The sequence below is a fragment of the Petromyzon marinus genome, unplaced genomic scaffold (assembly GCF_048934315.1).
Source record: "Petromyzon marinus isolate PM22_M1 ecotype Great Lakes invasive population unplaced genomic scaffold, UKy_Petmar_22M1.pri1.0 PM_Scaffold_19, whole genome shotgun sequence".
Classification (NCBI taxonomy): Eukaryota; Metazoa; Chordata; class Hyperoartia; order Petromyzontiformes; family Petromyzontidae; genus Petromyzon; species Petromyzon marinus.
Genome location: NW_027423157.1, coordinates 136,281 through 156,765, shown reverse-complemented (window position 1 = coordinate 156,765; position 20,485 = coordinate 136,281). Strand labels below are relative to the sequence as shown.

Below are 20,485 nucleotides of genomic sequence, written 5' to 3'. Positions count from 1 at the left end.
ATAATTTTTTCATAATGCACAAGCTGTGCCTGATACACATCTTTCATGCAATGTTTGGCAACCCTGGTGCCCAGTAAACACCATATGGCCAGATCTTTGCATTGAATTCCAAGTACTAATTCCTCCATGCTTGTGCACGGTTGAGTTTTTATTCCATTCCCTTCATGAACAACCATGTTTTTGAACTTTACATCATAGTAAAATAGTACATGCCGATGAATAATTAATAGATGCTTGAAAACATCTATCCCCAACCATCTGCCTGTGTTTGGCCTAAAACCTAATCACCCAGAATGCCCAAATTCACCATAAATACTCTAGGAATGTAAGCAGGTTAGTGCTTGGATTTACATCGCAATCATCACCCCCAAATGTGCAGACATGTCACGAGACTCGCTGACTTTCCTTGAAATACTTGAGAAATACAAATCATAGCTGAATATTATCATTTCCATGTGTATAAGCCTTTGTCTCAGATTTATTGTAAAATAAATTTACATGTACAGCATAAAACATTCAAATATCAGGAAATATTTTATGTTTAATTTCTTTCACACCGTACATAGCCAATCATGCTCAGCAAGACATGATAAAAACAATCCAAGTCATGGGTTGCATACACTATACAAATACAACGTTGGTTTATTGAGTAGAAACTACGTAAAATATTCTGAAATTTTACAATACAGGTATAGTGCAATCTAAATAAGCAAATGTCCGTTTACAGTGATTTCCCAAATGTCTATAACTACACAAATACTAGCATGTATGTTCCCAATAAAGTAGGCTCCTTCCAAAATGACTAACACAATTGGTTTAGTTGTGCTCACAATATTGTTCACATATCCGTTCTCTTTCAAAGTGACGTTTGAGTCTTATGGCGTTGCTGTGCAAAATACTGCTGCAACCATTCACTAACTCCAACCCTGAACGAACTTCACATTTTTGCAATGCGATTCACACCACAGCGCCTGGTGTACCATTGACGTTTAAGAACCATGAATTAGCAGGAGGACCAAGCGAACGTATCCTTCTTGAGGACAAACCTCGACCACCGCTGTAAAATGCTTTCGGGCTTTCTATATCACGGGTAGTCAGCCATCCTTGTTCTCCTTGATGGTGTCAACCAGCTCTTTCAGACGCGACAGGTGGTACAGGGCCCTGAGAAGAGACACGATATTTGAGAGAAAATTACTTGGTTCACCAGCCAGAATACGTATTTGCTGCTGATATAATGTGCTGGATGGATTATAAGATGCATAGAGGATGTCTTACGAAAGGAAGTCTAGCAGCGGTGTTAGAATATTTGACAATAAATAACACGAGAATGCAGTATACATTTTAAATAAGGAACCGGCTTGCGAGTAAGAAACATTTTATCTGTGGAACAGGTCATAACTCAACAAATGCAATCACAATAGTGTTGTATATGTGGGTGTGTGAAAATTGATGAAAAATCATGAAAATTAAATGAAATTTGCATAATTAATCCGAAACTATGTTAATTTGTGTACTTATGCGTATACATTATGCTAATACGAGAGATAATCGTATTAATTTATACGAATGGGTGTGGTTATGTGAATGATAGCCTTTATGATAATCAGGCCCCGCCTCGTTGACGAGGTGGTGTTATCAATCGGGATAATGCAATCAATCGTATGTGAACTCTCAATCTCGGAACGTCAACACGGTATCAATACAGTATCATCAACGACTGCACGATTTCACTTTGACAACGGCACATGGATCCCGCATAACGCGATTGTTGTTATTAGTGAGAGAGAGTCGTTAAAACATGCAAATGCTATGCTAAACAAAAACCTTAACTTTATAATAAATAATTATACTTAAATTGTTCACGCAGTACCGCACTCCTTATTGATCGTATGCAACCCTTATCACGTTGTTAGCACATTGGGTCACAGAACAGTTGAGTAGTCTGTAGAGTACGCCAGTACGTGCGGCGATTATGAACGAAAGGTACTTTAAAGATTATACGGCGATAACAAAAACAATCAAAAACAGTTATTATTCTTAAAGGCACAAATCTCAACAGATACATCGGCAGATTATCTGACTACAGAATGGCTTTGAGTAAGGGCATGCGATGGTGTGCTCTTTTTCCCCGAAGATCTTTACCTTATACCAAGTTTTAATTAATTGTGGACCAGATCGCCTGATAAGGATCTGGTGGGACACACCATTCCCCACGTGAGTGTGGCTCTGCGGAAGGTGTCAAGAATCAATTCGTATTGATGGATCTGTTGGGAATTTATGCGATTAAGAGTACAGCCCACTAAATATTAAAGAGGAAAATTATGAATATACTTATAAACGACGGATGGTTATCACTCGGTCTCGTTGTGATGCCTTCACAGCCACTGATGGCCTATGGACTTGAGTGGTTAAGGACCCGTGTATGTTTGAGTGATATTAATTGTTTTGAATAGTCAGTGTTTGGAGTTGAGTCTTTAGGTCAAGCGAACGTCAGATTGGTCGTGTAGTGGGGGGCATAGCGCATCATCGTATCGTTGAGTTCTTTTTTTATAGGATAATGTGAGTGTGGTTGGTCTTCTTGCGTTAACATACGCCGACGTTGGCATCCCTTGTAGGAAAAGTATACTCGCTCCCTTTAGAGCGGTGAGGGTGCATGGGGGGTGTATCATACGGACAGCTCGGCACTCCTCCACACGGCGGCCAGCCTCTGTCCTCGGCTGGGGAGGAGAGATGGCACGCTGCCCACTCCTGGTGCAGCTCGGACACGCGCAGCACGGGGAGCCGCAGGCAGCAGATCCTCTTCACTGCTGGATGGCTGCGCTGCTCTCTGGTGGCTGATGGCACGCGGTGGCGGACGGCGCTCTGTGGTTGACGGCACACTGTAGTTGACGGCGCACTGTGGTTGACGGCGCACTCTGCCCTGCTGGCAGATGCCGAGCTGGTAGAAGCCCCTCTGGCTGATGAGCCGAGCTGCTTTTAGCCCTTGCTGATGATGAGGTCGGAGCAGAGCTGAGCTGCTGGCCGCAGCTCACTCCTGAGCCGACCCCCCGGTCGAACTGCCCCGATGGGCCGGCTCCAGTGAGCCGGCCGAACTCCCCCGAGTTCCGACCGAACTGGTCGAACTCCCTGGTGAGTCGACCCCCCCCCCCCCCGGTCGAACTGAGGTTTCAATGCTGTAGCGTTCTCTTTTATGCCAAAAATCCCTTCACTTGGATCCTGCCCACAAGGCGGGGCTTCTTTTGATTTTGCTGTGTCATGATCTATCCGTATGTATGTGTCCGTACTTGTGTCAGTGTGTCCTTGTGCGCATCACCCACGGCATATTCCGTTCTAACCCTCCTTCCATAAAACACCAAAAGTAAAACAATCAGATGTTACAAATTGTCTCGAAGGTGCCTCTCGGTCTGCCTCTCTGTCTGCCGGTACGAGAGAGGGAGGGCAAGCTTTCCTCCCTGCATGTCATATCCCCGACACACAAGGGAAGGGTTAAAAAGTTTTAAGTTAACATTTTCATTTCACCACAGTTCCACAATTATGACTCGGTATGTAACCCGAGATCTGTGTCGTTTCCATCGTGGTGTCTGACTCAAGGGAAGGTGTTTTCCCGAGCTTATACACACTCCTACCCCGCGCTGTGGGGATACAAAGACGGCCGGGATCTCCCTTTCTCTCCGACCCTGGGTTTAACATCGCCCAAGTCATTGTGCAGTTTAGGTTTTTTGTAAGCTTAGTATAAATTTTACGAATATCACTCAAACATACACTTTACCGAAAGAGCTAAGAACATAAGCTTAGTATAGTTCACGGTGAATAGCACCCACATGAATGTTATGGATTCCACAATGTAATGTTTCATCTTACTTAAAAACTTGCTAGGGTTTTTGCTGACACGCTGACATTCCAAGCCCCCGCCCATATTCCTGCTTGCTGTTTCTCTCAGTCTCTGCCCCACACTCTCTCTAGCGTGTTGTGGCCGCTGTCTCGCTGACGCCGCCAATTCAAAGCCTCATTAATTTCCGTCACTCCGTGTAGGTGAGGGCGGGTTAGTGATCGCCGTTTTCAGCCTTGTTGAGTGCAGGTGGCAGCGATAATGAGTTGTTTGATTCATGCCACTCTTATTCTTATCTCTAGCGTCCCGATGTCAGCTTTACCAGCTGGCATTCATTTGCCTCCTTCTCCACGTCCTTGGGTTTCCAGTTTAGCTTACGTTTGTAATTTTGCGGTGCGCTTGTTTTTCTTCCTCTCCAACCTTATATTAACTCTGCTTATATTCGTTTATGTCTGGAGGTTATAGCATTCACTTTGACTGAGGAAAATTCTGATTGTCATATGCTTCGAGTCAAGTTGTATAGAAATTATTAAAATATGTAAATAACATTTCATATTGAATTAATAGACGGGTGATGGTTGACTGGTTGCCAATAGGAGTGGGTGTGATGATTGACCATGTTACGCCACTTTTGTCATTGAATCCCGAACTTTAACGTTACTTTAATAGTACCACAGGGTACATGAGCTTTTTGACTTAACTATGTCCAGGCCAACGCAAACTCCTGGTGACCCTGGCTCCGCTCACGTCAACCCTGCAGCTTGTGCTTATGCTGCTTAGCCGAGTCTGCGTCCTTGAGAGATATACAACTCTTATTCTTTCACCGAGGCCATCCCACCTTCTGCTCTGGGAGTCATTATTCTTAATTTCAGATCAACGGCCCCCTCACGTTCAGACGTGCGGGTTGTTTAAGTTAGCTCCCCTTATGCACACAGCCTGTGATAATGGCCTGGCCTTCAGGCGCTTACCTCAGTCCCTTGGAATCCGCTTTTCAGCACTTGGTTGGTGACCTCTGACCCTGGGAGGTATTATTTTAATTCCCTGGCACGTCCCTGACCTGTACCTGCTGTTGCTGAGGGACTCGGGACTGTTTTCATTCATTATTAAAATGAAAAAAAAAACCAAGAGAAATATGTATCTATATATCAAAAAAATACTTGTTAATATTAAGATGGAAAAGGCATATACACAACAATAGCCAATATAGTATCTACTTTTCAATACTGATTTAAGAAAAGTAAGCTGTAAGTCAAAAGTTTGGCTTAAATTGAAACGTGAACACATACCTTTGCAGAGACGATCCACCTGGTACCGACTCAAACTCAGGAAAGTCAACTTGAGATGCTGCCTCATCCATAATCTAGGAAAGTAAAACGGGAATGTAAAAAGGTTCAGAGCGACCTGCACAACACCCATCAGCACGTGCTACGTGTGCAATACATTATTTTCTGTCCTGTAGTGTATTGTCATAGACCTACAACTAAGTCACCCAGAATTAGCCTGATCTTGTAAAATTTCAGAAGCTAAGTTCTGCTGGGTGACCACGATGCAAAATAGGTAGTTATAGACTGCCACTGTGCTACGTGGTGGGCAGAAGAGGGCAGTGCAGAAAAATCAATTGTTTTACTGTAAAATTTCGATTTAAAGCTTTCGTGACTGCAGGGATTCATCTTCTGGGTTCTTTCGGTAAAGTCACGTAGAATGGAGATAAAATAATAAAAATAATAACAGAATAAAATTTTCACGACGTTTCGGCCACAACACAAGTAGCCTTCCTCAGGTGAAGAAAACAGGACTGCCCGGAAGACAGCGCTAGAGTGAACCCTGCCAGCTTGACAGCGTCTTTTAAGCTCTGTGGGAGGAACAAAGCGCCTTGACAAAGGAGTTTACATATAAATTAGCATGTAAATGGGGGATTAGCATGATGTTGGTGTGAGGGATGAGCACCATGGAGAGCGACGAGCTCGGACCGGAGGAGGAGGGAGAGGGGTTTACATATAAATTAGCATGAAACTGGGGGATTAGCATCATGTTGGTGTGAGGGATTAGCACCAACACACCTGAAGATGACCGTTTGTGTTATGGTCGAAACGTCGTGAGAATTTTTATTGTTTTATATATATTTTATTATTTTGTTGTTTCCCTTCAACGTGACTTTACCGAAAGAACTAAGAATATGTCTTATGGTTGTTGTTGGCTTTCACCACATTGTGATTTTTGCACAGTGTTTTAACAAGTTTTTTTGTGTGGAATATTTGCTGGTTTATTCCAGGATGTTTCTGTTGCGCGTCGTCGCTTTGGGATGTTCTGTGTTCATATTCTGTTTGTTGCGGTTGCACCCGACTTAAGAGCTGCATGGCTCACAGGGCTATACCTAATAAATGAAACTTGAAACTTGGGAGGGGAGGGGCTGGGTGGGGAGGGTTGGGATGGGTGGGGAGGGTGGGGCTGGGGAGGGTGGGGAGGGGCAGGGTGAGGAGGGGCTGGGTAGGGAGGGTGGGGCTGGGTGGGGGGTGGGAGGGGTGGGGCTGGGCTGGGTGGGGAGGGCTGGTTTGTGTCTGCCCTCACAGTTGGGAATATTTGCGGAATACACCACGCCGCCGTTGAACCTGGCCATTGACCGAGCAACCCAACGTTCCTACCAGCTCCCTCCGCAGGAATGTGTTTGGGGGAGGTGGCTGGGTGGCTCAGAGATCAGAGCTCTGAACTGGCACTGCTGGGTTCAAATCCAAACAGTCACCTCTGATTAGTGGGTTTTAAAGTGTAGTCAGTTGGCGGTATTTCCCCGTCACCAATGACTGCACAAAAAACCCATCAAATAAAATATGTTCAGCATATATTTGGATAAACAGCAATATGTTTAGGAGCTAAATGCAAATGTCGAGGTTTGTTAGCCATAAGAGGGCTTCAAGAGAGTTTGTGTAGTTTTACAAAATTGACCTCGTTAATTCTAATCCAGATGTGAATAATAGAGCTCTGCGACTGACAATATTAGTTTGACTATCTTGCAATGAAAATTACTCTCATGTGGTAGAGTGGATGACTAAAGGACTGCCATGACGGTGCTATCCTCTACTGTGCGGACCAGGCAATTTGAAGGGTTATCCATTCACTTCCATGTGCCGTTCTCTAACACAACAGATTGCAATGCCCTCCAATATATCTTAAAGGATACTTCATTTCAAGACAGGACGCCTACAGCACAACTGGGATAAAACTGTGAAAAAGTGAGAAATATAAAACCTCACTTTGTAGACCTGGCCTATTGAGGCACCCTCATATACATGTGTCATCACAGTGGTGTCACTAGAATGCTACAACAGCATGAGGCACATGATTGTTACTTGAACTTTTTTTCTCAATAAATCTTTGGTGTGTTTACAAAAGTTGTTTATTATGATGTAGTGCATCCATTGGGACAATGCATGGATAGGGTCAGTGATGTCATTTTTGCACTAAACCCATTGAAAGTTAACTTTTAACATTTCTATTGATGTGTTATCCATTTAAAGTAAAAAATTAGTGCATCCAATGGGACAATGCATAGATAGGGTCAGTGACGTCATTTTTGCACTAACCCCATTGAAAGTGACATTTTTACATTTGTATTGATGTTTTATCCATTTACATTAAAAAATTTAGCTGTTTGCGGTGGACAAATCGATTGAGCATTGGCCTTTCTAAAGCTCAAAAGTTCAAATCTTGGGTATGTCTTTTTTTTAATTAACATTTTTGCTACTTTTAAACTCTAGCATATTTAAGTGAGTTATCTGTGCTTGATAACTTGGCTGAGGTCTGTAAATGTGACTTTTCAACTCTCAGCTCATCAGTTCAAGCCCCGACTCATCACAAATTGCCAGCCACTCTTTGACCCAAAGTCATTTGTCCTATACTCGTGCCAACAAAAAATGCAAACCAACAAATTAAACAAAAAATAAGGACCTACGGTAACGACAAATGCTAAACAAACAACGGATCATGGGAAGAGAAAGCGAAAATAAACTGCAACGCTACGAAAGCGACGGTTAAATAAGCAAAAGTACCAAGAAAAGCGTGTTAATGAAGATGAAGAGGCAAAGCGCACCAGACTTGACAAACGACGTGATCGTTTTCATGATGAAACACCAGAAGCACGTAACGTCCTATTGCAACAAGACCGTCAACATCACATACAATCAAGAAATCAAGAAACACCAGAAGCTCGTGATGGTCGATTGCAATCTGTGCGTGCACACATGTGACAATTCAGAGTTGCAGAAAGACTTGAAGCACGTGATGTTATATTAAAGCGAAATCGTCTATCAATAGCAACGTCTTCAAACACTCAATGCTGACATGACAACATTTGACAATGCAATCAATACATAGTCATAAAATCTGTGAAGTCTACATCAAACGCTCTTGTCCAAATCAGATTTACAGAGTACGACGTAATGAAAATACATTGCACTATCTACAAACCACATTGTCATCAAAGCAACCATTGGAAATGTGTTCACGTTGCAAGACACATCAACAGTGACAAGAGCTGTACCGCCAAAAGCTCACTGGAATAATTTGGATTCTCGTGAAATTCAAGATGTGATTCCAGTCTTAACACAGCCAGAACAACGTCTATTATCAAGAGTTCTACCATTTGTCAAGATCATCAAATTACGTGGAGTCTTCGGTCAATATGGCTTCCGTGGACAGGCAGTGCTCTTTGCTATGGACATCTTTCAAGTAAGTGACAAACTTCCACGAACAATGGATAATACTGTAATGGTTGTCATCACAAAACATCTTGACAATCTCAACATCACACGTGATTTCTCTATAAATCGGGAACAAGTTTACAATCCACTCAACTGGATAATTCAAAACAATCCACTTTATCGGGATGTAACAATCAATTAAGAAGCAAACATCGCTGATGTACATTCAGTTGCTACAGTGAGAGAAAAAAGTATTTGATCTCCTGCTGATTTTGTACGTTTTCCCACTGACAAAGAAATGATCAGTCTATAATTTTAATGGTAGGTTTATTTGAACAGTGAGAGACAGAATAACAACAAGAAAATCCAGAAAAACGCATGTCAAAAATGTTATGAATTGATTTGCATTTTAATGAGGGAAATAAGTATTTGACCCCTCTGCAAAACATGACTTAGTACTTGGTGGCAAAACCCTTGTTGGCAATCACAGAGGTCAGACGTTTCTTGTAGTTGGCCACCAGGTTTGCACACATCTCAGGAGGGATTTTGTCCCACTCCTCTTTGCAGATCTTCTCCAAGTCATTAAGGTTTCGAGGCTGACGTTTGTCAACTCGAACCTTCAGCTCCCTCCACAGATTTTCTATGGGATTAAGGTCTGGAGACTGGCTAGGCCACTCCAGGACCTTAATGTGCTTCTTCTTGACCCACTCCTTTGTTGGCTTGGCCGTGTGTTTTGGGTCATTGTCATGCTGTAATACCCATCCACGACCCATTTGCAATGCCCTGGCTTAGGGAAGGAGGTTCTCACCCAAGATTTGACGGTACATGGCCCCGTCCATCGTCCCTTTGATGCGGTGAAGTTGTCCTGTCCCCTTAGCAGAAAAACACCCCCAAAGCATAATGTTTCCACCTCCATGTTTGACGGTGGGGATGGTGTTCTTGGGGTCATAGGCAACATTCCTCCTCCAAACACGGCGAGTTGAGTTGATGCCGAAGAGCAACCATTTTGGTCTCATCTGACCACAACACTTTCACCCAGTTGTCCTCATGAATCATTCAGATGTTCATTGGCAAACTTCAGACGGGCATGTATATGTGCTTTCTTGAGCAGGGGGAACTTGCGGGCGCTGCAGGATTTCAGTCCTTCACGGCGTAGTGTGTTACCAATTGTTTTCTTGGTGACTATGGTCCCAGCTGCCTTGAGATCATTGACAAGATCATCCCGTGTAGTTCTGGGCTGATTCCTCACCGTTCTCATGATCATTGCAACTCCACGAAGTCAGATCTTGCATGGAGCCCCAGGCCGAAGGAGATTGACAGTTCTTTTGTGTTTCTTCCATTTGCGAATAATCGCACCAACTGTTGTCACCTTCTCACCAAGCTGCTTGGCAATGGTCTTGTAGCCCATTCCAGCCTTGTGTAGGTCTACAATTCTAGATTTGAAGCATTCATGACGGCAAGGATCCATACTCTTTGGTTCTATTCGGTAAAGTCACGTAGGTAAAAAATTAAAACACAAAAATCACGTTTCGCCCACAACACAAGCGGCCTTCATCAGGTGAAGGGACCAACCTGTCCAGCGGACAGCGTTGGAGTGAAGAAAGCCAAGCGCTGGTCTCCTCCCTTTAAGCTGTGAGGGGGCAAACAGCAAACGCCCTGACAAAGGAAATTAGCATGAAACGCACCACTGACAAAGCTTGGAATTAGCACAAGACGATAATACACCACCCTGGGAGTTTGGAATACCACTACTAGAATAAATATACTGTACCATTGAAATTTAGATTTGAAGATTTCGTGCTTGCAAGGATCCATACTCTTTGGTTCTATTAGGTAAAATCACGTTAAGCTGTGAGGGGACAAACAGCAAACGCCCTGACAAAGGAAATTAGCATGAAACGCACCATTGACAAAGCTTGGAATTAGCACAAGATGATAATACACCACCCTGGGAGTTTGGAATACCACTACTAGAATAAATATACTGTACCATTGAAATTTAGATTTGAAGATTTCGTGCTTGCAAGGATCCATACTCTTTGGTTCTATTAGGTAAAATCACGTTAAGCTGTGAGGGGACAAACAGCAAACGCCCTGACCAAGGAAATTAGCATGAAACGCACCATTGACAAAGCTTGGAATTAGCACAAGATGATAATACACCACCCTGGGAGTTTGGAATACCACTACTAGAATAAATATACTGTACCATTGAAATTTGTATTTGAAGCTTTCGTGCCTGCAAGGATCCATACTCATTGGTTCTATTAGGTAAAGTCACGTAGGTAAAAAAATAAAACAATAAAAATCACGACCTTGGAAGTTTGGAGTGCCACTATTTGAAATAAATATACTGTACCATTGAAATTAGTTTAATGTTTGGTTCGTAGCTGATCATTGTTTCAACGCTGTGGGTGAAACAATGATATAATTTTCTCCGATACCAAGGTCCTTTGCAAACCGACAGGTTATCATCAGAGATTTGTCCACGAGGCAATTCAGATTTACAAACACAGACACAATTTCAACCGAGAAGATGGTTTCAAATTAAGCAACCATTGAAAAAAATTGAGCAAGGTGTTTGCTTGTTCCAAATGATGTATATGACTTTGTCGAGGATGTGTGTGGATGTGATATATACTTGTGTGTGTGGTGTATGCGAGTGAGATTTTTATATCTGCGCGAGTGATCTGTACGCGTGATGCGTCTCTGCGTGTGGTGTCTCTGCGTGTGGTGCCTGTCGCGGTGCTACGCTGATGCTCTGTGTCAGTGTGAAGCCGGCACTCACCACTGCATTCTTTAGCGACACTCCGAGGCTGAGGATGGCAATCCCCGTGCTTGCCACCTCGTAGGTGATGGCCACCGGCCTGCTGTGCAGCATCTCCATGAAGGTCGTCCACCCTGAGGGAGCTGGGTTGTCATCGTCTTCTCCTCCTCTTTGGGGAACCTCCACGGCATGGGCGGGAGAGGATGTGACTCGAGGCTCCCTCTCGGCTTCGTGATCTGCGAGGCGGTCACTGATGTGGACGGCCCCGGTCGCTTCGGCGAGAGGTAGAGGCTGTCCGTCCTGTGGCGGTTGGACCTCCCAGGCCCCCCCCAGCTTCACCAGCCAGTTCGGGGAGAAATTCTTCTCCGTGGGCACAGACGCGAGGAACGCGTAGCTCGCCACGAGCAGCGCCATGAGGGTGCATGAGGAACTGCGCAGCGCGTGAGCCTCCACGGTGACTGCTACAGGAGAGGCTCCAGGAGGCTTCGTGCAGAGAGACGCTCCTCAGCACGTAGCTTGCAGCATGGCTCCAGCGACACACTGGGCGGAAGCAGACGTGACGTCACGGCCCGAGGCCGGATGTGTGTTGTGTCTCATCTGTGTGTGTCTGTCTGTTTGTGTGTGTCTGTGTATCTGTGTGTCTGTGTGTGTGTCTGGGCTCGCCTTCCCATCAACCAGAGGCGATGAGTGGTGGTCGTGGTTACTTATGCCCCCACCGAAGACGAACATCCGTGTAGGGATGCAGGCAAGGCCGACTAAAGTGGCCCGTCGGGATAGAGTGATCTTGTTGGGTGACTTCAATGCCCGAGTTGGTCATGATACTGGCACCTGGTCTGGAGTGATTGGAAGGCATGGGCCAGATCAGCTCAATAACAACGGTAGGAGGCTGCTAGATTTTTGAGCAGCCCATGGGCTTGTAATTACCAACACGCTGTTCGGGCATCAGCGCATCCACACAACATCATGGATGCATGCCGGGTCCAAGCATAGTGACGGACCAGCGGATGCGAGTCCATGTCCTTGACACCAGGACTTACCATGGAGCTGATCTGCCCTCTGACCATCGACTTGTCATCTTTAAGATGCACCTGCCATTCTTCCACTCCAGTGGTGGGTGTACACCCAGGACCCCATTCCTACCTAAGGTGGCCTGGTCTCAGCTAGCTGATGGAAGTTGGAAACGAGAATTTAATCATCGCTTGCAGCTGCTGTTGGCATTGTCCCCCACTCCTCCTGATATCGAGGGTAAATGGGCGAGGTTTAGGACTGTGACTCATGCCGCTGCAATGGCTGCTTTGGGTACACGGTCCAGACCTCCCCCAGAGACCATGTCTGACAGAGGAGGTGTTCAGGATGGTTGAGAAAAAGCGACAGGCCCACTCTAATCGGCTACAGCATCCCATGTTAGAGAATGAGGAGGCTTACCGCAGCCTTCGCTCGGAGGTTCGGAGAGCCGTGAGGCGCTGCAAGGATGGGTGGATGGTCGCGGGTTGCTGAGGAGATAGAATCTGCCTGAATGGCCCGTGATCACAAATCCCTATTTAACTCCATCAAAAAAGTAACCTGCAGCACCACACCTATTACCATCATTAGGGGAAAGAATGGTGATCTAATCTCCGACCCCCAGGAACAAGTCTGCAGATTTGCTGAGCATTTCTGTGAGGTCCTGGGGGAGGGGGAATCCCTCCGCCTGGAAAACATCATGGGACAAAGTAGAGATGAGCCTACAGAGGCTGCGGTGCCTCAAATATTGGAGGAGGAAGTCACCCCCTGTGAGTGGCTGGTTGAGGTGCCATCCGTTGAGGAAGTACTGAAGGCGATCCAGAGTCTGAGACCAGGAAAGGCACCGGGCTGAGATGCTCTCCCAAGCGAAATGCTGAGGGAGGGTGGCGTTTGTACGCAGACTGCCCCACATGACATCATAACAACAGTCTGGGCCACTGGACAGGTTCCACAGGATTGGAAGGATGCCCTGGTGGTCCCCCTGTTTAAGAAGGGCGACAGCACAGACTGTAATAACTACAGGGGCATCTCTCCTCAGTGTACCGGGAAAGGTCCTGGCAAGGATTATTCAACATTGCCTTGCGAGGCACGCTGAGGAGAGTCTTGCGGAGCCCCAATGCGGTTTCAGGAAAAGGCGGTCCTGCACAGATGCCATATTTTATGTCCGTCTGCTACAGCAGAGGTGTAGGGAATTCCAACAAGACCTACATCTCTGCTTCATTGACCTGGTCAAGGCCTATGATACTATCAGTAGGTCTGGGCTCTGGGTTGTTCTTCGTGCTTTCAGAGTCCCTGACCCTATGCTCACGCTCATTAAAGACCTTCATGATGGTGAACAGGCCCTGGTAAAACTACGTGGCTGGGATTCAGAGCCATTCCCTGTACACCTTGGGGTGCGACAGGGATGTTCTCTGGCTCCAACATTATTTAACATCTCTTTTGACTACGTAGTTCGTGAAGCCTTCAGTAGCTGTGCTGGAGGAATTTCCATCTGGTACAGATACAATGGAAGGCTGATTTATGCCCGGGTGCGGTCAAGGGATGGCTCCCTATTGATCAACCACGTTATGTATGCCGACGACCTGATAATTGCAGCTCACTCAGAGGAAGAGTTGGAGGCGCTGCTGCTCAAACTGGAGTGTGCCACGAAGAGGTGGGGCCTTACCATCAGACCCACCAAAACGAAGCACCTGCCTGGGTATTTTGTACCATCGGGCACTCCACCCCCACAACTCCCAATCGGTGATGGGGCAGTTGTGGAGAGAGTGGAAAGTTTCCCATACCTGAGCAGTGTGCTCATGACCGGCTCCGATTTAACAGCAGAGGTCTCACTCCGAATCAGTCGAGCGGCATTATCTTTTCATTGGTTGCATAACACTGTGTGGAAGCTACCTGGTCTGTCGCTCTGCACGAAGCTTCGAGTCTTCTCCGCCAGTCATTCCCTCCCTTCTCTATGCTTGCAAAACGTGGACCCCCTAATGGAACATCTTCGCCGGTAAGGAACATTTAGGCTGGCCTGCCTATGATCAATCCTGGGTTTAACCAGGGTGGATTGTGTGAGGAGCTCACAAATCCTCAAAAGATTTGGACAAAGTCCCATCGGTGAGCACCTCTGGCAGGCAAGGCTGCGTTGGCTGGGCCATGTAGCCAGCATGCCCAATCACCGCAGGCTGGATCAAGGGGGCCAAACGGGCACTGCACAGGCTAGAGAGGAGATGAAGTGACGTGGTACAGGAGGATGTGGAGCTGAGTGGACTTGCCGATGACTGGTACCAGCATTGTCAAGATCGGCCTCTGTGGAGGAGGCTCGTGTAGGACGCTACTGGGCAGTTGGAGGCAGTCGCCCTCCAACAACAAGAGAAGAAATAAATATAAAAAAATAACCCAATGAACAACAATTAACAACACAATGCAAAAGGCATAACTCGATACACATCTCTCTCACAGTGACCTTGACATTAAAAACACACAAGGGAGATCCGTATTATCGGAACTTAGCATATTTCGACCGGGTTCTTGACGCCGGTCCATCTTTGTGGGCGATATCTTGCTTTTCTCCGGGCAACGGGGGCTCGCACAAAAGCCTTGAAGGGGTCGGCTCCTCCCCTGTTTCTTTTGAAGAAGTTGACTGGGCTCCAGCCAGCGGTCCATCACTTGTGGCAGAACCCTGTGACTCCCCAGACTTCAGGGGCTCAGAATCTGTGGGGGGCACAATGCAATCCTTCTGATGCACACTCTCTGTGGCCGATTTCCCTGGCTCGTCGGACACATCAGACACCGGCCGTACAGGACTTGGGGATGGAGCTGTCTGTTTGGGGAGGAACATATGGCTTTAGACGTGACAGGTGAATGAACCAAGGGCGACGCCCCACCTGTATACCCACGCACTGAGTCTGTTTGATTTCCACCCCCTCCACGGGTCCTTGCCATGGTCGATGCAACTTGGGGGACGTACCCAGGGGCACCTGTGGGCAGTATAACCATGCCCTGTCCCCGATTGCCCATGGAAGCACATGCTCACGCATGTTTCCATGCCCTGCTTTCCTTTCATTGACCGCGTGCACCATGGCAGTGTTTTCTTTAGCTGCGTCGTGTGCTGCCGATATATGACCCAGCGTAACCTGCAGGGACACGGGCATGGCTGTTTTCCCTTTCCCCCAGTCATGCCCAATTTGACTTCCATGGGGGGTTCCTTTTCCAGCCCATACATAAGGAAAACAGTGGAAATCCCATGGAAGCGTTTGGGGGCCATCCTGTATACTGCCAAGACCCCCAGAACATGAAAATCCCAATTAGTTTGCACCACGTTAACCACCTGACAGAGAGCATCGATGTCAAAGTCCTGTGCAGGCCCTCCACCATACCATCCATTTGAGGATGGTAGGGCAATGTTATAACCTTTTGAGTGCATAGCGCGTCGCACACCTCACGCAGCAGCTTCGACGAGAAATTCCGACCCTGATCCGTGAGAAACTACTTGGGGGCTGTTATATATGTCGGTTCTTGAAAAATTTATAAAAATAATAAAAATTAAATAAAAAATGGGAAAACGTGTAATTTTCCGAAATTATGCTAATTTATGTAATTATGCACGTAATTTATGCTATTTAGGGAGGTGTAATTGTTCCGGGTTGTATTATCAATCGGGATAATAAAATGAATGGTAGGAAGTTATGCAAGTGTGATGTAAGTATGCTGATTAAGCTCAGCTTCGTTGTCTAGGGTTGTATTATCAATCGGATAATACAATTATTCTCGCTTTAACTTTTACTGATTATGTCTTAGTGTGTTTTATGTCAGGTCTCAAGATTCAAATCTCACCGCAGGATACAGTTCTTATAATTAAGATTATTATGCATTAACTTAGGAAGGCACCACTCAGACTCTGTGTTAAGCAATTTTAATCTCTAAACAAAATCATAACACTTTAATATGTGAACTCTTATGCTAGGAATGTCAACACAGTACTCCTGGAGATGTTCTCCTCATTTGATCCGTACATTTGACCCTCAATGATTACGTGTTAAACTGGGTAACGGAACAATCGGCAAATCCTCAGAGTAAAGCGAGCATTCACGGCGATGGGAAAAAATCCTTAAAAAGTGTGACAATATTCATACGAACAGCAATAAAGAAACATGTCCCGAAAGCAAAAGTAGACCTCAATGAATTCATTTGTAAGATTATGCAATTAACGAAATGTCTTGGAACAATGTTGTGCGGAAGTGTGCCCATCTGTCTAGCAAATACTTATCAATTGGTTAAGGCTTCAATAAATTTGCGGGCAAGATTCTGTGATCAAAAGAAAGAGTTTAACACAATAGTATCTCTGTGTGTAGATTTGTAACGTAGATGTTTATAAATGTAGATGTTTATAAATGTTAGTTTCATCAATAAATTGATTGGTACAGTTAGTCAATTAACAAAAAGAATGACAAATACTTCTAAACGACCGTATCCACATAACTCAATGGGCAGCAATGCTTTTCATGATCAGCTAATAGTTGACGCACCACCTTAGGATGGCCACCCTTTTTGAAACAGAACTTTGGAGTACTCTTTTTAGTCCTGATATGTGTGTTATGTGTCGGTGTATCGTCTCCTTATTCAACTCTTTGCGTTAAGCAGACGCCGAGGTGGCGTTTCTTGTACCAAAAATGTGTTCCCTGCGGTGCGATGAGTCGTGTGTGTGTGTGTGTGGGCATGTCATACACACGGCGCCCTCGCTCTCTCTCGCTCGGTGGCAGCTGTCCACTGCTGGATGAGCTGAGTCGGCATGATGCTTGTCTTTGAAGGTGCTCGATCGCGCTCGCTGCTCGTCCGCAGGTCGCTGACACACCCGCCCGGTAGCGCTGGTTGTGCGCTCTCTCCTGCTTGTGCTCTCTGGTGATGCACGATGCGCTCGCAGCTGGTTCGCTGGTAGCAGACACCCTTGCTCGGTGGCGCTGGTTGCGTGCTCTATCCTGCTCCGTGCTCTCTGGTGGTGCACAATTTCTCTCGCAGCTCGTCAGCTGCGGCTGGTCCCTCTGCGATGCTCGCTTGGTCGATGCTTGGCGCTTTCCGCCCTTCCTCGAGGTTGATTGCCTGACGTTGCTCGTCACTCTTTCTCTCGGGCTGCAGCTGCTGGTAGGAGCTGGCACTCAATGTAGAATACACTTTTTGCGATACTTCGTCTTTCAGCTCTGAACTCACACTCGGTGACACATCGCTACTCTGCCAGCCTCGCCATCCTTGGTTAATTGCGGGGCCCACCCCGGAGCCTGCTGCTTGCAGTACTGAAAATGTGTGTCGTGTCACTGTTAATGTGAAATTCTCTCCCCTCGGCTCGCCTTCTCACAAAGGACCGGACTTCCTTTGATTTCGCTCTTTGCTGTGGGGGCAGTTGTTTGTCCGGTGTACGTGTGTGTGTGTATGTTCTGATTTATTAAGCAATCTGCTAAGTCTCACCCTAAAGCCTGGTTTCTGTCCCCCTCCTCAAACCACCTTTTCATCAGTGGAAAACAGATGCTCAAAATTTCCCTTAGGTGTTTTCCTAGTTTTTTTCAACTTCTGAAATAAATAATCTGGGAGGGGTTCCTTTTGCCCGGTTGCATTCCCCCCCCCCCCCCTCTTCCCTCGTGGCTGGGTGTTACATTTTTGCCTCTCTAAAAGAAGGGCGCAGTCTCTGCCTTTGTGATTTTATTGCTATCACGTGCTTTTGGAAGACAAAGGCGGTTGGGAGGCTCTCTCTATGGAATACATTTTATCTTGTATCTCTTCTGGATGACCCTTGGTCTAATACTTCATAATTATTATTTGGCCTGGTTGCAAATGGAACTTTCTACAAACTGAGGGCACCCCAATGGGCACCCCCCTATCTCCGGTTGTAGCCAACATTTTCATGGAGAAATTTGAGACCGACGCCATCCAGATTGCCACTCTGCGCCCAACCTTATGGAAGAGGTACGTGGATGACACTTTTGTAATCTGGCCACATGGCCGGCCTGCTCTAGACAAATTCCTCGACCACATCAATTCCATACACGCAGCCATCAGATTTACCATGGAAGGCGAAAAAGATGTCCTAATAAAAAAGAGACCTGATGGTTCAATGAGCCACTCTGTCTACAGGAAAGCTACCCATACGGATGCTTACCTGAAACCGGATTCCCACCACCATCCATCCCAGAAGAATTCCCTCATCAAGACTCTGCATCATAAAGCTCAATGCATATCCGACCAGGAACACATAGCCAGTGAACTCAAGCACGTACACCAAGCTCTTAAAAGATAATGGTTACTCCGACTACACAATCCGCAAAGCTATCACTCCAACCATGAAGAAGAACCCTCCATGAGCCATTCAAAACCATCACTTTACCCTACATTGCGGGGATCACAAAAATATCTAAAAAATCTTGAATAATCACAAGATCCAGGTCCGATTCAACACATTACATAAAATCCGTGGTCTGTTTACGTCTGTAAAAGATGTGATTCCGGACATACAGTACACTGCCATCTACAAACTAAGTTGCCTCAGTGGTAGTAGTTACATTGGAGAAATCAAACGCCATGTCTCGGACCGCATTCGTGAACACAAAGGAGACCTTAAACATGGTAGGACCAACACCTCGGCCGTGGCAGATCATTGTTATAATTCAGTAGGCTCACATGACATTGACTTTTCCAAGACAGAGGTTATCTGCAAGCCATCTGGCTATCATGAGAGATTCGTTTATGAGGCTATCCACATATACAAACACAGAGGCAATTTCAACCAAGAAGATGGATTCTGGCTTAGCAATCATTGGAAGGATTTGATAAACCATTTCAGGTCTTAATTGATTGTTCACGCTTACGGTGGCTTTCAGACTGCATCCATTTTGTCTCCCCCCTCCTCTTTTCCGAACATAGATGGACTCGTCCATTTGAATAACTGCCAAATCGCTCTCCGTGGTGTTAACGTTAAAAAGGCCACTTTTTTCAAATTTTCTTGTTGTGGTTTTCACACCTGATGATGATTGCTTGTTGCAATCGAAACGTCGTGAGAATTTCATTGTTTTATTATTTTATTGTTTCCCTTCTACGTGACTTTACCGAAAGAACCAAGAATATAATTATTATTTGGTTTGTTTTCCAAGATTTGTGATTTATCATCGTTATTACCACGTATATTCCTAGGGCTTTATTAACCTTTGTTCCCCGTCTGTATCCAGGGATTCCTGCTGTTTATACTCGAGTTATATTTTGATATCCTGAGGTTGGAGATATAACTAAGCTTTCCCTTAAGCTTTCTTGACTGCTGGAATTCATATTCCTTGGTTCTTTTGGTAAAGTCGCGTAGATAGCAAGATACAATAAGAAACAATATTTGAGGTGAATGAGAGTAAAATAAGGTAATAATGCAAGGCCACCAATGTGGACTGCCATCTGGTTTTTAATCTGGGTGTGTTGGCAGACTATGATGTCGACTTATCCTTGTCGCTAAGTTACGAACTTTTACCGTTGTATTAAAAGAAACGAAAAAAACAATAAAAAAGGTGCCTGTTCTTTGGTTCTTTCGGTAAAGTCACGTAGAATGAGAATAAAATAATAAATTGATAAAATAAAATAACACAATAATATTCTCACGACGTTTCGGCCACAACACAAGCGGCCTTCATCAGGTGAAGGGACGAGACTGTCTGGTAGGACAGCGCTGGACTGAAAGAGCCACGTTCAGATCACGACCTTTAAGCTGTGTGAGAGGAAACAAAGCGCCTTGACAAAGGAATTAGCATATAATTTAGCATTGAAATGGCTGAGTGATTAGCTTGTGACTGGTCACAGAAATAGCTATGTTAAAAGTTAAAGCATACACATCCGCAGAGGCACCCCTTGACAAAGGAATTAGCATAGAATTTAGCATTGAAATAGCTAAGTTAAAGCATACACATCCGCAGAGGCACCCCTTGACAAAGGAATTAGCATAGAATTTAGCATTGAAATAGCTGAGTGATTAGCTTGTAACTGGTCACAGAAATAGCTACATTAAAGTCACAGCATACACATTCACCGAGGCACTTAGTACAAATCAAACAGGAGAATTTAGCATTGAAATAACTAGGCGAATTTAGCATTGAAATAACTGAGTGATTAGCTAGTGACTGGTCACAGAAATGACTATGTTGAAGTCAAGGCCTACACATCTGAGCTATTCACAGTACTATA

General features: G+C 45.3%; 1 long non-coding RNA gene across 2 annotated transcripts; it reads right to left on the bottom strand.

Moving 5' to 3' along the window:
* Nucleotides 1-448: 448 nt before the first annotated feature.
* Nucleotides 449-19,994, bottom strand: LOC116937584 (uncharacterized). Of its 2 annotated transcripts, XR_012940383.1 has the most exons (4): nt 10,096-19,993; nt 7,873-7,971; nt 5,116-5,189; nt 449-2,862 (listed from the first exon to the last, which is right to left on the bottom strand). It is a non-coding gene; the product is annotated as an uncharacterized LOC116937584 (long non-coding RNA). The 2 variants fall into 2 exon arrangements; XR_012940382.1 differs by having other exon boundaries at nt 7,873-19,994.
* Nucleotides 19,995-20,485: the final 491 nt, after the last annotated feature.